This window comes from Pelobates fuscus, chromosome 6 (assembly GCF_036172605.1).
Source record: "Pelobates fuscus isolate aPelFus1 chromosome 6, aPelFus1.pri, whole genome shotgun sequence".
NCBI lineage: Eukaryota > Metazoa > Chordata > Amphibia > Anura > Pelobatidae > Pelobates > Pelobates fuscus.
The window spans coordinates 42,557,926-42,574,674 of NC_086322.1; the positions used below are offsets into that span (position 1 = coordinate 42,557,926).

The following is a 16,749-nucleotide window of genomic DNA, read 5'->3' on the forward strand; positions in this document are numbered from 1 at the left end:
ATTGTTTTGGATCAAAGAAAACTTTGATTATTTGTCTATCTACACCTTCCAAATTGATTGATGAATGCGTGCACGCTTTCCCTAGAAGTAATTCACACCGGAGACAAAGTTTCTGATCAGTGAAATACTAAGGAATGCTTTATTCCCCAGAGGGGGGTCTCCTTCTTAAAGCAAAAATACGTCACAGTTTAAACATACAATATCAATTCAACAATTGGTTAACATTCAAAAAGGGTCCCACCCTACAGGATGTGATGTCATCATTACAGAGCTCTTCCCCCCATATTCCAGCTCTGGCTTGGATACATGAAGAAAGGGGAAGTGAGTAGTTTCTTTGTTACTTTAACAGTGATTCTCCATTTTGTTGCACGTGGAATTGGCACAAAGGAAGTGGGGGAGGAGTTAGCAAAGGAGGCTACCTATTAACACAAGAATGTGTAACAAGAAACTTGCAGAGGAAATAATGACTGAACCATAAAGGGGGAAGGGAATATTTACTCTAGCAGCCAGTTTTAACATAGTGAACACAGAATAAATAGACATTAGTAAATAGCTATTTTGGTTTAATTCTTCTGTCCACAACACTAATAATAATAAAAAAAATAATAATAAAAAAAAAAGGGGGTATAAGGACCACTGTGGGAGGGGGGGGGGTATAAGGAGCACTATGGGAGGGAGGGGGTGGGATAAGGACCACTATGGGAGGGAGGGGGGGGGTATAAGGACCGCTATGGGAGGGAGGGGGGGATAAGGACCACTATTGGAGGGAGGGGGTGGGATAAGGACCACTATGGGAGGGAGGGGGGGTATAAGGACCGCTATGGGAGTGAGGGGGGGGATAAGGACCACTATGGGAGGGAGGGGGGGGATAAGGACCACTATGGGAGGGAGGGGGGGGATAAGGACCACTATACCACTATGGAAGGGAGGGGGGGATAAGGACCACTATGGGAGGGAGGGGGGTGGGATAAGGACCACTATGGGAGGGAGGGGGGGAGAAAAGGAACACTATGGGAGGGAGGGGGGATAAGGACCACTATGGGAGGGAGGGAGGGGGGGGATAAGGACCACTATGGGAGGGAGGGGGATAAGGACCACTATGGGAGGGAGGGGGGGGGGATAAGGACCACTAGGGGAGGGGAGGGGGAAGTAAGGACCACTAGGGGAGGGGAGGGTAAGGACCACTAGGGGAGGGGTGAGTCAGGACCACTGGGGGAGGGGGGTGAAGGAACACGGGGGTGGGGAGGTAAGGACCACTGAGGGAGGAGGAGGGGAGGTCAGGACATAAGGGGGGGGCAAATATCCTTGCACCGGCCCTGCACACACTGCATTCATACACTGCATTCATACACACACTGCACTCATACACACACTGCACTCATACACACACACACTGCATTCATTATACACACACTGTAAATAAATATTCAATTAATATATTTTTTTTAGGATCTAATTTTATTTAGAAATTTACCAGTAGCTGCTGCATTTCCCACCCTAGTCTTATACTCGAGTCAATAAGTTTTCCCAGTTTTTTGGGGAAAAATTAGGGGCCTCGGCTTATATTCGGGTCGGCTTATACTCGAGTATATACGGTATATTACCAGGGTGCCTCCAGGCCAGTAAATAGAAAGGTGAAAATCAGGAGCACTCGCTTGGATTTTTCAACCGTGAATAAACTGTTTAATCACAACTTTAACATCAACGTTTCGACCCTTCAGGGTCTTTATCAAGATAGTGATAATGCACATGAAATACAAATATATACACAATCATAATTGGTTAACTTACCCCACCTGTGTGAAGTGATTCCGGAAGTGAGACTAGCCGGACGGAGTGTGCATGTAGAAATGAGAACGTCCGCATCATGACGTTCGTGCGTGCGTGATGACGTGTATGCGTGCGTACGTGATGACGTGCGTGCGGCAAAACGTGCCCCCCCGCATCCTGACGTCATCACGGGTAAAATATAACAAAACCATGGTAACCACACAATCCCCGTGTAGCTAAACCGTTCAAGGAGGAACATACTATTGAAAAACTGTAACCAGTACATGAGGGAAAGAGGCATGCAAGAGCCACATTGTAAAGTGAAGTCAGAGGTTGTACCTAGACATGCAAACCGAAATTAGTGTGGACATAAAGTGAAAGTGTATGATGTATTAAAAATAAGCACAACATCTGCAGAATAAATCCTAAAAACATGACAAATAAACCAAAGTAAAAACATACAATGCAAAAAATAGCAGTCAGATCGAATAGAACATGTGTGTGAATGTGAGGGTAAGATAAGTGTGGAAAGTCTGAATAAGATATGTGTGTAAATGTGAGCGTGAAATCTGATGTATGTAAAAGAAGTGAGTAAGTAAGTACTATATGAAGAGTGAGAAAATCTGTACCGAAACAAAGAACAGAAGACAAAAACAGAAACGAAAAAAACCAAGGAAAAAGACAGAAAAAAGAGAAGAGAGAAAATGAAAATACACCCATACCCACAAGAAATTTGTAAATGCAGAGTGACATCATAAGACAACGTAAGAATATTAGCATCTCCAGAATGAGTAGCCCGTAGCCATAGACACATGGCCAACCTCACTATAAATCTCATCTACCTAAACAACTGGTTAGATCATGCTAACCCCCTAAAATAGGGGATAACCAATATTAATAATAATAAAGTAACGTGTCATATATCTCTGCTGTGGCCCTCACTACCCTCATAAACCTACATACAATAGAAAAGAAGAAAAAACCAAATAAAACTAAAAATACACATAAAAATAAATATAAATAAAGATATACGACAGGACATGGCCGATAACAATATATACAACAAAATATATACATCCTAATTATTAACGTATATTCAGCCTCGGGTCAACGCCCCATGGCCATAGCAATAAACTTGTCTAACTCTGAACTGCAAACCAATATCTCATAGCGATAAGCAATAAATCAACTGATCTCAATCTACACCAATAAAAACATTGATAACCTAGCGAGTTTCCAAAAATGAAGAAAATGAGATATATTCATTAAGTCCCCTGGGTTGTAGGGTGTCCAATTGTTTAATCCAGAAGGTCTCTTTCTGGAGCAGTAATTTAGACCGGTCACCACCTCTCACAAGGGTTGGTATCACATCAATGGCAATACATTTCAAAGTGGGTAGTCTGTGATTGAATTCCAAGAAGTGCTTGGCTACCGGTTTGTCTGTTCTCCCATCTCTGTAGGCTGTCATAATTGATGACCGATGACCCCTGATTCTATCTCGAAGCGTAAGGTCCGTCTTACCCACGTAACATAGTCCACATGGGCACGAGATGAGGTATATCACGTGGTCTGTCAGACAAGAAATATAATGCTTGATCTTATATCTAGTACCAGAGTGTGGATGTGCAAACGTAGAGCCAGTTAACATGTGTCCACACGTGACACATCCCATGCATCTAAAACACCCCATCCTAGTGGGTTTAGTAGACGTCAGATTTTCCCTTGGTAAGTCTGTCTTCATCAGTAGATCTTTGAGACTTTTATTCCTACTGTAAGCAATTCTGGGAGGATTGGAGAAGATGGTACTCAGAGTTATCAGCAGATAAAATTTCCCAACGTTTTTTAATACTCCGTGAGATATTAACGCTAGCCGAATTAAATTTCATTGGGATCGTAATTTGTGGAACATTATGTCGGGTAGTACCTTTATCAAAAATCTCTCGGGCCCATTTGAGGGCTTTCTCCAACGTATCCTTGTAATATCCCCTTTCCAGAAATGCTCGTTGCATCATCTCAATTTGTATGTCACAATTTGTGCTATCCGAATTGTTCCTCAGTACCCTGAGGAATTGGGAGATGGGTAAAGACTTCTTAAATGCATGAGGGTGAAAACTAGTGGAGTGTAATAATGTGTTACGGTCAGATGGTTTCTTATACAGGCTGTAGCCAATTTTATCATGACATCTGTACACCTCTACGTCCAAAAATTGTATCTTATCTCCATCCTACGCCAATTGTTACATGTATATTTTTGAACGTAACAAGATTGTGGAGGTGTTTGGTGCACAGATGATTTCGTACCATAGGTTTGTGGACGATATTTTTATTATTTGGTCTGGATCAGTGGAAGAATTACAGTCCATGATTGACGTGATCAACAACGATGAATCCCCTGTGGAACTCACACTTAATTGGAGTACTGATAAGATACAATTTTTGGACGTAGAGGTGTACAGATGTCATGATAAAATTGGCTACAGCCTGTATAAGAAACCATCTGACCGTAACACATTATTACACTCCACTAGTTTTCACCCTCATGCATTAAAGAAGTCTTTACCCATCTCCCAATTCCTCAGGGTACTGAGGAACAATTCGGATAGCACAAATTGTGACATACAAATTGAGATGATGCAACGAGCATTTCTGGAAAGGGGATATTACAAGGATACGTTGGAGAAAGCCCTCAAACGGGCCCGAGAGATTTTTGATAAAGGTACTACCCGACATAATGTTCCACAAATTACGATCCCGATGAAATTTAATTCGGCTAGCGTTAATATCTCACGGAGTATTAAAAAACGTTGGGAAATTTTATCTGCTGATAACTCTGAGTACCATCTTCTCCAATCCTCCCAGAATTGCTTACAGTAGGAATAAAAGTCTCAAAGATCTACTGATGAAGACAGACTTACCAAGGGAAAATCTGACGTCTACTAAACCCACTAGGATGGGGTGTTTTAGATGCATGGGATGTGTCACGTGTGGACACATGTTAACTGGCTCTACGTTTGCACATCCACACTCTGGTACTAGATATAAGATCAAGCATTAGATTTCTTGTCTGACAGACCACGTGATATACCTCATCTCGTGCCCATGTGGACTATGTTACGTGGGTAAGACGGACCTTACGCTTCGAGATAGAATCAGGGGTCATCGGTCATCAATTATGACAGCCTACAGAGATGGGAGAACAGACAAACCGGTAGCCAAGCACTTCTTGGAATTCAATCACAGACTACCCACTTTGAAATGTATTGCCATTGATGTGATACCAACCCTTGTGAGAGGTGGTGACCGGTCTAAATTACTGCTCCAGAAAGAGACCTTCTGGATTAAACAATTGGACACCCTACAACCCAGGGGACTTAATGAATATATCTCATTTTCTTCATTTTTGGAAACTCGCTAGGTTATCAATGTTTTTATTGGTGTAGATTGAGATCAGTTGATTTATTGCTTATCGCTATGAGATATTGGTTTGCAGTTCAGAGTTAGACAAGTTTATTGCTATGGCCATGGGGCGTTGACCCGAGGCTGAATATACGTTAATAATTAGGATGTATATATTTTGTTGTATATATTGTTATCGGCCATGTCCTGTCGTATATCTTTATTTATATTTATTTTTATGTGTATTTTTAGTTTTATTTGGTTTTTTCTTCTTTTCTATTGTATGTAGGTTTATGAGGGTAGTGAGGGCCACAGCAGAGATATATGACACGTTACTTTATTATTATTAATATTGGTTATCCCCTATTTTAGGGGGTTAGCATGATCTAACCAGTTGTTTAGGTAGATGAGATTTATAGTGAGGTTGGCCATGTGTCTATGGCTACGGGCTACTCATTCTGGAGATGCTAATATTCTTACGTTGTCTTATGATGTCACTCTGCATTTACAAATTTCTTGTGGGTATGGGTGTATTTTCATTTTCTCTCTTCTCTTTTTTCTGTCTTTTTCCTTGGTTTTTTTCGTTTCTGTTTTTGTCTTCTGTTCTTTGTTTCGGTACAGATTTTCTCACTCTTCATATAGTACTTACTTACTCACTTCTTTTACATACATCAGATTTCACGCTCACATTTACACACATATCTTATTCAGACTTTCCACACTTATCTTACCCTCACATTCACACACATGTTCTATTCGATCTGACTGCTATTTTTTGCATTGTATGTTTTTACTTTGGTTTATTTGTCATGTTTTTAGGATTTATTCTGCAGATGTTGTGCTTATTTTTAATACATCATACACTTTCACTTTATGTCCACACTAATTTCGGTTTGCATGTCTAGGTACAACCTCTGACTTCACTTTACAATGTGGCTCTTGCATGCCTCTTTCCCTCATGTACTGGTTACAGTTTTTCAATAGTATGTTCCTCCTTGAACGGTTTAGCTACACGGGGATTGTGTGGTTACCATGGTTTTGTTATATTTTACCCGTGATGACGTCAGGATGCGGGGGGGCACGTTTTGCCGCACGCACGTCATCACGTACGCACGCATACACGTCATCACGCACGCACGAACGTCATGATGCGGACGTTCTCATTTCTACATGCACACTCCGTCCGGCTAGTCTCACTTCCGGAATCACTTCACACAGGTGGGGTAAGTTAACCAATTATGATGGTGTATATATTTGTATTTCATGTGCATTATCACTATCTTGATAAAGACCCTGAAGGGTCGAAACGTTGATGTTAAAGTTGTGATTAAACAGTTTATTCACGGTTGAAAAATCCAAGCGAGTGCTCCTGATTTTCACCTTTATATATACACTGGCTGACACACAGGATCAGTGATCACAGTGACTGGCTGTCACTGTGATCACCTCCTGCAGATCACGGTAATTGGCCAAAGGGGGAGTGCCTGGGTGGCCAGGCATGCGCCCCACCTGCCTGTAGTTACATAGTAACTCTGATCACAGTGACAAGCTGTCACTGCGATCAGATCGCAGGGAGAGGCTGTCTCTGCATTCAGATCGCAGAGACAGCCTCTCACTGCGATCATACTCTGCAGATCGCGGTCACTGACCGCAGGGGGACTGCCTGGGGGGCCAGGCATGTCCCCCAACCGCGATCTGCAGAGTGAAAATGCCGCGGCTCCATGTGTCAGCCGATTTTAAAATCGGCTGACACATGGTAAATACCGATCTCAGTGACAGCCTGTCACTGCGATCGGAAGCTGCAGACCGCGGTCCCCAGGCCATGTGCCGCCGGCCACGTGGGAGGCAAGACAGCCCAGGACGTTCTATGCCGTCCTGCGGCGTTTAGAGCCGCCCAAATAGGGACGGCATAGAACGTCCTGCAGTCTTAAGGTAAATTACATCTGTTTGAAAGTGAAACCAGTTTTTTTTTTTTCATGCAGGCTCTGTCAATCATAACCAGGGGAGGTGTGGCAAGGGCTGCATAAACAGAAACAAAGTGATTTAACTCCTAAATGACTGAATTGAGCAGTGAAATTGCAGGGGAATGATTTATACACTAAACCTGCTTTATTTAGCTAAAGTAATTTAGGTGACTATAGTGTTCCTTTAAGAGTCATGGAAGTTGGCACCCAGACCACTTCAATGGGCTGAAGTGGTCTGGGTGCCTACAGTGTCCCTGTAAATGCGTACACACCAAAGCAGCTCAAATTTGGTTTCATAACCATTAGTTGCATTTGAACTCTGTCCCTCCCACTATGTATGCTGCTTGGGTATTACCCATAAGTAAATGTTGCCATGTATGATTAGGAATATGAAAAATCTTTTCATGCTTAACGGAATTTTCTTTTCCTGATCATTATACATAGAAGCAGCTAACCCATGAGTAAATGCTGCCATTCAGAATGATCAAGAAATTAAAGTTACGGTAAGTATGAAACAATTTTCCATATCAAACATGCCGCACTGTATAATAATAATAATAATAATAATAATGACTATCCAGACACTGATAATAAACATACTATACGCTGATAAGAAACATGCCGCTCTGAATAATAATAATAATAATAATAATAATAATAATAATAATAATAATAATAATGAGTATTCAGACACTGATAATAAAAATACCACTCTGTAAATTAATTCTCAGTATCTATACACTAGCATGCCTCTCTATATAATATTACAGAGTATCTATGCACTGATAATAAACATTTCACTCTGTATAATAATTAAGTATCTATAAGCAGATAATAAACATGCCACTCTATATGAAGATACGGAGTATATATACACTGATAATAAACACTCCGCTCTGTATAATATTATTTATACCATGATAATAAACATGTTGCTCTGTATAATGATACCACCCTGAATAGTAATACTGAGTATCTATGGGCTAATAATCTTGGTATAATGATAAAACATACCTGTTGTATTTGATGATAGCTGACTTACAATAACATAATGCAGTCTATTAATCAGCCAGGGTTTATTGATCACAAGTCAGATATTAAACACGTTCAATCACTTTGCTGTAGACACCACCCAATATGGCTGAGCTCCATACACATGCTGCAACGAGCAAATCTGGAGGTGTTGCCATCCCAGCATACCTTGCACACTTACTACAGGAGCTGGTTAGGGACAAACTGTCCAGCTGGCCATTGTTCTGCACATGCTGCCATCAGCTGTACTGGGAACATCTCCACTGTAAGGTCCTGGAAGGTAAGGTAAAGCTAGTTTACACATAAATTATAGTTAGTGCATTCACTAAGCACAGGAACATAGGATATTTAGGGTTAATGTTAAGGTTCAAATTAGGGTTAAATGTAGGGGGTTCGTTTTTATTTTGTGATTTGTGTCACTAGGGGAATAACATTAAAAATGAACACGCTTTATGTACCTTCCAGGACCTTGGTGTTGAGTCCCCAGTACAGCAGATGGCTTATCATTGACATGCTCTCAGCCTCCATCAGATTTTAGGGAATGTTTAGGAGTAGGGGAATTTGATATACTACAAGTATACACCATATTATCTATACACTGATAATGTACTGTGTTTGCTTTAAAATGATACTAAGTACCTATACACTGGTAATAAATATTCCACTTTGTATAAATATATAGATAATTGATATGCTATTAATAAACATGCAGCTCTGTATAATGAACAGAGTATTTATACACTGACAATAAACATGTTGTTCTATATAAGGATACTGAATATTTATACACTGATAATAAACATGCCACTCTGTATAAAGCTACTAAGTCTCTATACGCTGATATCCAAAACTCTGTTCTGTATAATAATACTATATGTACACAGATAATAAGCACGCCACTCTGTATAATGATAATGAGTATATATATATATATATATATATATATATATATATATATATATATACGCTGATAAGAAACATACCGCTCTGTATAATAATACTGAGTATCTACATGCTGATAAGAGACATGTCCCTCTGGATAATAATACTATCTATACATTGATGATAAACATGTCTCTGTATGACGATTTTGAGTATCTATATGCTGATAATAAACATGCCGCTCTATAAAATAATAAAACTGAGTATTTAAACGCTGATAATGAACATGCAAACATGCCCCTCTTTATAATAATACTGAGTCTACACAGATAGTAAATGGGACGATATGGCCCTGACATCTCTAGCCTGCTATAGTCCATGGATTTCTTTGCCTAACCTGCAAAGCTAACGGTTCAACTAAGCCCCAACGTTACATTTGCCTAGTAGTGGACTCACTGGCAACCCAGGAAATACTGTGCTTTTATGTTCTGGCTCTAACCAAGTATACTAACTAGCTTAGTCCACTGATAATACGCTTCAGCGAAGAGACAAGACACGCTTGTTACTGGCAGATTTGTAGAATCCACTTTATTTCTGAGCTCCCAGCTCTTAGAAGACAACTGCACACACAGGAAATGCATTTACAAAATATTTTTTTACCAATGAAAATACAAACTGGGATGGGATTCTGATTGAGGAATGTAAATTAGATTGTGCTAATTATCACCAGGTATCCTGTGTTCTTGTCCCATGACACAATATCCCTGGATATTCCTAGAGAAAGGCTAGTGATTACCTGGTGATAATTAGCTCAATCTAATTTACATTCCTCAATCAGAACCCTGGTATCCCATCCCAGTTTGTATTTTCATTGGTAAAAAAATATTTTGTAAATGCATTTCCTGTGTGTGCAGTTGTCTTCTAAGAGCTGGGAGCTCAGAAATAAAGTGGATTCTACAAATCTGCCAGTAACAAGCGTGTCTTGTCTCTTCGCTGAAGCGTATTGTCAGTGGACTAAGCTAGTTGTATACTTCAAACAAAGATTTGTACAACCAAATGGACTAAGCTAGTTGTATACTTCAAACAAAGATTTGTACAACCAAATCTAGTGTCTGTAAAACACATGTTGAATTTGCGTTAATTCTTTGGAATGTTTCTTAGGGCATACAATGCAACTGAGATAATAACTAATAAATATACCAATTTTGCCACAACAAACATTCTGCTAAACATAATAATACAGAGTATATATACACTGATAATAAACATGGCCTGTGTATAATAATACAGAGTATCTGTACACTATAATAAACATTCAGCTCTGTATAAAATTAATTTGTATTCCTACACTGATTTTAAACATGCCGCTTTGTATAATGATACGGATACTGCTTCTCTTGGCAAACTCATTTGGATTTCACTACCATCAGTACGCTGATGACACCCAGATATATCTCTCCTCCCCGGACCTCTCCCCTGCCGCCCTGCAACGTGTCACTGCTTGCCTTTCTCCATTTCTGACTGGATGCCCTCCCGCTTTCTGAAACTCTCTCTCTAAAACTGAGCTGCTTGTTTTTCCTCCTCCTAATACTGATCCTCCTCTTTCACTCTCCCTTCAAGTAAGTGGTATCCACATAAGTCCATCCTTGCAAGCGCGCTGTCTTGGCGTCATACTTGATTCTGGCCTCACCTTTGAGCCTCACATCCGGTATGTTGCCAAATCCTGTAGATTCCTTTTTAAAAACATAGCCCGCATCAGTCCCTTTCTTAGCAAGATGCTACCAAGGAACTTGTCCATGCTCTAGTAACTTCCCGCATGGAATATTGTAACCCTCTCCTAGTTGGTCTTCCCAAAAGCCCTATTGCCCCGATACAGTCTGTAATGAATGCTGCCACCAGACTGATTTTCCTCTCTCGTCGGTCCTCTCACACTTTACCCCTCTGTCAGTCCTTACAGTCCTGTATCCTATAGGAGTCATTTTAAAGTTCTAACCCATTCGTATAAAGCACTGAACAGTTCTAGCCCCTCTTATATCTCTTCACAGATCCATAGGTATGCCCCTTCTCAGTCTCTCTGCTCTGCCTGTGAGCTTCTCCTGTCTGCTGCTCGCATCCGTATGGCCAACTCACGCTTACAGGACTTCTAGCAGGCAGCTCCCTTCCCCCTAGTTTTCAATCGTTTAAGAAGTGCCTTAAAATCCATCTCTTTAGGAAAGCTTATGGCCTCACAGAGTAACTATTCCGTTCTTAAGGGTCCGATCCTAAATATTGCAGGCTTGGAGAGAACGTCCCCTGCGGCTTATTTCCTTACCCGGTCCCCACCAATTTCCCGCTGGTGGTCACAATCCTGCAGCAGATCTCTGCCCTTCTGGGCCTTGAATAAGGCTAACCTAGACTTAAGATAAGGCCAGAGACTAAAGAAAGTATTTAGACAATTGTGAAGACTAGATGGGCTAAACAGTTCGTATCTGCAGTCACATTATATGTTTCTATGAGAACTCGGGGTCCTTGCGATCACATGGCTGAAATGGCTATCTGCAGCTCTGCCTGGAATGTCAGACAGTCCCCTTAATGCCTGTTAGAACGTTTTTCAAAGTCTAATATAAGTTTGAAAACACTTTATTAATTTTATTAATTCAATATAAGTACTCATATTATATATACGTATATGGAAAGGCGGAGCCTGTAGTTGTGGGAGGGGATATTGCTATAAATACACAGGTCACCCCTCCCTCTGGGCTGAGACTGTCTGGTTCAGTACAGAACCATCTACTTCCAGTTCAAAGGTCATCAACACAAACTGCCTAAACTCCAAACAAGCTGGTCTTGGCCTAGTGCGGCCCATGCAAGTTTTCATTTTACCTCACTCTAGTAAACAACAGCCTCCACCTTAGAAGCTCATGGGGCACCGCTGTGTCTGGCCCAGCCGTGGCTGTTACGGTTTGCACATTTTATTTTATTTTTTTCTCTACAAACTGTAAGTTTGTTAATTCAGATATGGCAAATTTTACCGCTAATGCAAACAGCCTATTTCAATAGTACATAGCATTACAGTGATACCTCAATTAGGTTCATGCTTTTACTTACTGTATTTGGCCATATTGACTTTTATCATGTAATTCGGTTGTCACCCTTCTTTTTATGTGTTCTTTGTCTTCCCTTCGTGTATTCATGCACTCTAGGCCTACATTATTTGGTATTTATGTGGCAAGGTGTTGCAACTGTCCAAATTCGGGCCTATACATGTTGATGAGGAAAGAAATTTCTTACACATGGCCTTCACTAGGCCTTTACAATGTGCGGTCATATGCCCCACAGTGGGCTACATGCCATGTCCTAATTCAAAACCTAATTTAGGCATTTCATTTGCATTACATCGGTCTTACAAGGTTTGCATACTACCCCATTATTCTACATGTTATTGACAACACATCAATGCTTAAAACCCTCATTTGGCCATTCTCATGGGATAGTTGTAATCCTTCCATTATGTACACTATCTTGACTTCACATTAAGCATTTCGGTTCACCTATATCTATTTAGACAAGTTTATTATATCCTTCATAGAACTCATATTGAAACTGCTTACAGATAGCAAGGTTGTGAGTAAATGCTATATTGGTCTTGTTTCAGGTCCAAGGCCTTCACACGCAGCCGTACTGGGCCTTCATTTCATTCCCATATGTGGGCAGCCCAATATGAACGAAATGCATAAGTACCTTTTGCTGCATGGGGGTTATATGTATACACCACTCTTTCTTACAACATTTCATTACACCACTTATACTCGCAAGATCTATACAGCCCTTATTCTGCCTGTAAAACTCCATGGTATGTTAATCCCTTATTCTATGCATTGTATCCTTACTTCACATACTGTCACTTTGTTCTTGCGCAGTATTAGAAATGTTATGTCTCAAGTCAACTACATTGAGACACCATATAATCTATGTTGTTGGTTGTATACTTGTCATCCTTTGGCATGGGCCTTATAGTTGGCCTCCACTGCATGCCAAGTTACCATCCTTCTAGCCTAACTAATAATTCTACTTTTACAAATGGACTGGACCAAAAAAAAACAAAAGCTAGGTATTCACTATTGGCCATTTCACAACACCTGCACTTTGAAATGCTTATCCTTCTTTTGTTCGTTCCATACATCCATATCCCTCGTCCAGCCCTATTTCTCCATCCAGCAGCTCAGGACTAACATTGACTACTCTGCCTTCCACTACAATACCTCTACACATGGCCCTCACTAAGCTTTCACTCCATACGTTTACACATGGCCCTCTACGGGCACTATGGCAATTCCAGCCCCTCGTTTGGGCAGTTACATACGTCTATTTCGGCCCCACATTTTGGCAATTACATACGTCAATTTCGCCCCCTCATTTTGGAAATTACATACGTCAATTTTCTAATATACGAGGGTAAAAGAAATACAACCTTTCATACTAAATTCCAATATTACACATGGCCTCGTTAGGCCCACGCAAATCTTTTCCCTCTCTCGGCACACACCCGAGAACCTGTGTGTGTTTAGTATCTCCACCTTAAGGCACTTGCTAGTTCTGGTATTTCACTTTCTGCAGTATGCTATGGGATTTGATTAATGTGATGGTTGGGGTTTTTCAGGGTGTTCTTTCTTATACACACTTCAGGTCCTTCTAGTGGAAGGATGTGCAGAGGGAACTCATGCCTAAATTCGGTACAAACAGGTGTCGGGTCGGGGCTTTTGATGAAAACTGTTAATTTTCAGTTACTCCACTTCTCTGCACTGTTATGTTTATAATATGCCTTTGTGTCACTATGCCACTTGCGGATGGTTATCCTCAACTTCATAATTTGGGAACCGCACCCTCACCTCCTGACATATACTTCACAGGGGTCTTGTTGTTAAATTATTCTGGCCAACTCTTTCATGACCTATATCATAAAGTAAAGTCGACCACTGCGTATCTGGGGGTATAGTCAACTGAGCATTTATCACACTGTTCAATTTCCTTTGTTAGTTTGGTAACAGATATTAATAGAGTATTTTTGGGTTCTGGGCTTCATGCACTTACCTTACTGGCAAACTGTTGCATTTTCATTGGTGTTGTAGTTCTGAATTATGAACACTAAGTTCTTGGGTCTCTCTTTCTCTTGTGGATTTTGGTTTTGGATCTCGGTAAACCTTTTCTTTTGCCCTCCACTTTCCATTCACCTATTCTTACCCTCAATTTCTAGCATAGCTTTCATTTATCTGCCAGGTGTATATCTTATCATGCCACATTTATTCTTTGCTTTTACATTTTTTAAGTCACCACGTAAGTGACTCGCTTTACGATACTACCTCTATTCTTAAAATAACCACTCGCTCAACAAAACTTATCTTTAGCTTGTACTGGCTGTTAGGTTACCCTAAGTGGCCATAAGTAGTATTTGGCTTCTTGTGCCATTATATAGCGGACCTGCGAGGCCAACTCCCATCCTCAACTATGGAGGTATTCGTCCCTCAGGCCAAAACATAGTTACTGTCTCGCATCTCCGCCTTATTGGCAAAGCAGTTAGGGCCTCACCTGTCACAGCCAACTTATTTTGAAGCTCTTTAATCCTCATCGAGAGGCCAACACCCTGTCACAACGCTCAGAAGCAAACATACCCAACGGGCCAAATCATAGGTAGAGCCTCTCATTAGTGATGTCGTGAACACGAAATTTTCGGTTCGCGAACGGCGAACGGGAATTTCCGCAAACGTTCGCGAACCGCCATTGACTTCAATGGGCAGGCGAATTTTAAAACCCACAGGGACTGTTTCTGGCCACAAAAGTGATGGAAAAGTTGTTTCAAGGGGACTAACACCTTGACTGTGGCATGCCGGAGGGGGATCCATGGCAAAACTCCCATGGAAAATTACACAGTTGATGCAGAGTCTGGTTTTAATCCATAAAGGGCAGAAATCACCTAACATTCCTAAATCGCAATGGATATGGATTGACACCTGACATATGACATATTGACACCTTGACATATGGATTGACACCTTGACATATGGATTGACACCTGTCCTCAGAGACCCTGATACACACTGACACAGAGCAGAATAGGGACTGTTCCCCTTACATAGGGTCACTTGGCAGGTATGGATTGACACCTGTCCTCAAAGCCCCTGATACACACTGACACAGAGCAGAATAGAGACTGTTCCCCGTCCTCAGAGACCATGATACACACTGACACAGAGCAGAATAGGGACTGTTCCCCCTACATAGGGTCACTTGGCAGATATGGATTGACACCTGTCCTCAAAGCCCCTGATACACACTGACACAGAGCAGAATAGAGACTGTTCCCCGTCCTCAAAGCCACTGATACACACTGACAAAGAGCAGAATAGAGACTGTTCTCCCTACATAGGGTCACTTGGCAGGTATGGATTGACACCTGTCCTCAAAGCCCCTGATACACACTGACACAGAGCAGAATAGAGACTGTACCCCGTCCTCAGAGACCATGATACACACTGACACAGAGCAGAATAGAGACTGTTACCCCTACATAGGGTCACTTGGCAGATATGGCGTGGTCGTGGGAGGAGGAGGATGACTTTCACCTCTTCCCCTGTTAGATTCCCGTTGTGCTGTGACATCACTCTTATACGCTGTGTAAAGCATACTTTTTAATTTATTTTGCAAATGCTGCATCCTTTCCGACTTGTAATTCGATAACATTTCCGCCACTGTCTGCTTATACCAGGGGTCTAGTAGCGTGGACACCCAGCACAGGTCGTTTTTAGCCTTTTTATACGAGGGTCCCTCAACAGGCACGACAGCATGAAAGACCCCATTTGCACAAGGTTGGATGCCGAGCTACTCATTTTCTGTTCCTCCTCCTCACACAGAGTAGAATAGAGACTGTTCCCCCTACATAGGGTCACTTGGCAGGTATGGATTGACACCTGTCCTCAAAGCCCCTGATACACACTGACACAGAGCAGAATAGAGACTGTTCCCCGTCCTCAAACTCCTGATACACACTGACAAAGAGCAGAAAAGAGACTGTTCCCCCTACATAGGGTCACTTGGCAGGTATGGATTGACACCTGTCCTCAAAGCCCCTGATACACACTGACACAGAGCAGAATAGAGAAAGTTCCCCGTCCTCAAAGCCCCTGATACACACTGACAAATAGCAGAATAGAGACTGGGGGTCTAGTAGCGTGGACACCCAGCACAGGTCGTTCTCCTTCAGCCTTTTTATACGAGGGTCCCTCAACAGGCACGACAGCATGAAAGACCGCATTTGCACAAGGTTGGATGCCGAGCTACTCATTTTCCATTCCTCCTCCTCACTAATGTCAATGAAGGTATGTTCTTCCCCCTAGCCACGTACAACACCACGGGTACCAGATAGGTGACAACGAGCACCCTGGGATGCCTGTTGTGGTTGGTCTTCCTCCTCCTCCTCAAAGCCAAATTCCTCCTCTGACTCCTCTTCCTCACAATCCTCTTCCAGTGTTGCCGCAGGTCCAGCAAGCAATGCTGATAAGGCTGTTTCTGGTGGTGATGGTGACCACAACTCTTCCTCTTCCTCTTTACGCTCATCTACGGCCTGATCCAGCACTCTTCGCAGGGCAAGCTCCAGGAAGAAAACAAATGGTATGATGTCACTGATGGTGCCTTCGGTGCGACTGACTAGGTTTGTCACCTCCTCAAAAGG

General features: G+C 41.7%; 2 protein-coding genes across 2 annotated transcripts in view; both read right to left on the reverse strand.

The window, feature by feature from the left end:
• The window catches only part of LOC134614149 (indolethylamine N-methyltransferase-like), a 194,730-nt gene extending 186,438 nt beyond the window's left edge, over positions 1–8,292 (reverse strand). The window contains exon 1 of the mRNA XM_063457618.1: positions 8,145–8,292. The gene's annotated coding sequence lies outside the window, so the exon portion shown is untranslated. The remainder of the gene's footprint in view (positions 1–8,144) is intronic.
• LOC134614147 (gastrula zinc finger protein XlCGF57.1-like) overlaps positions 1–16,749 on the reverse strand; it is a 111,355-nt gene that overhangs the window by 34,061 nt on the left and 60,545 nt on the right. The gene's annotated exons all lie outside the window — the stretch shown is intronic.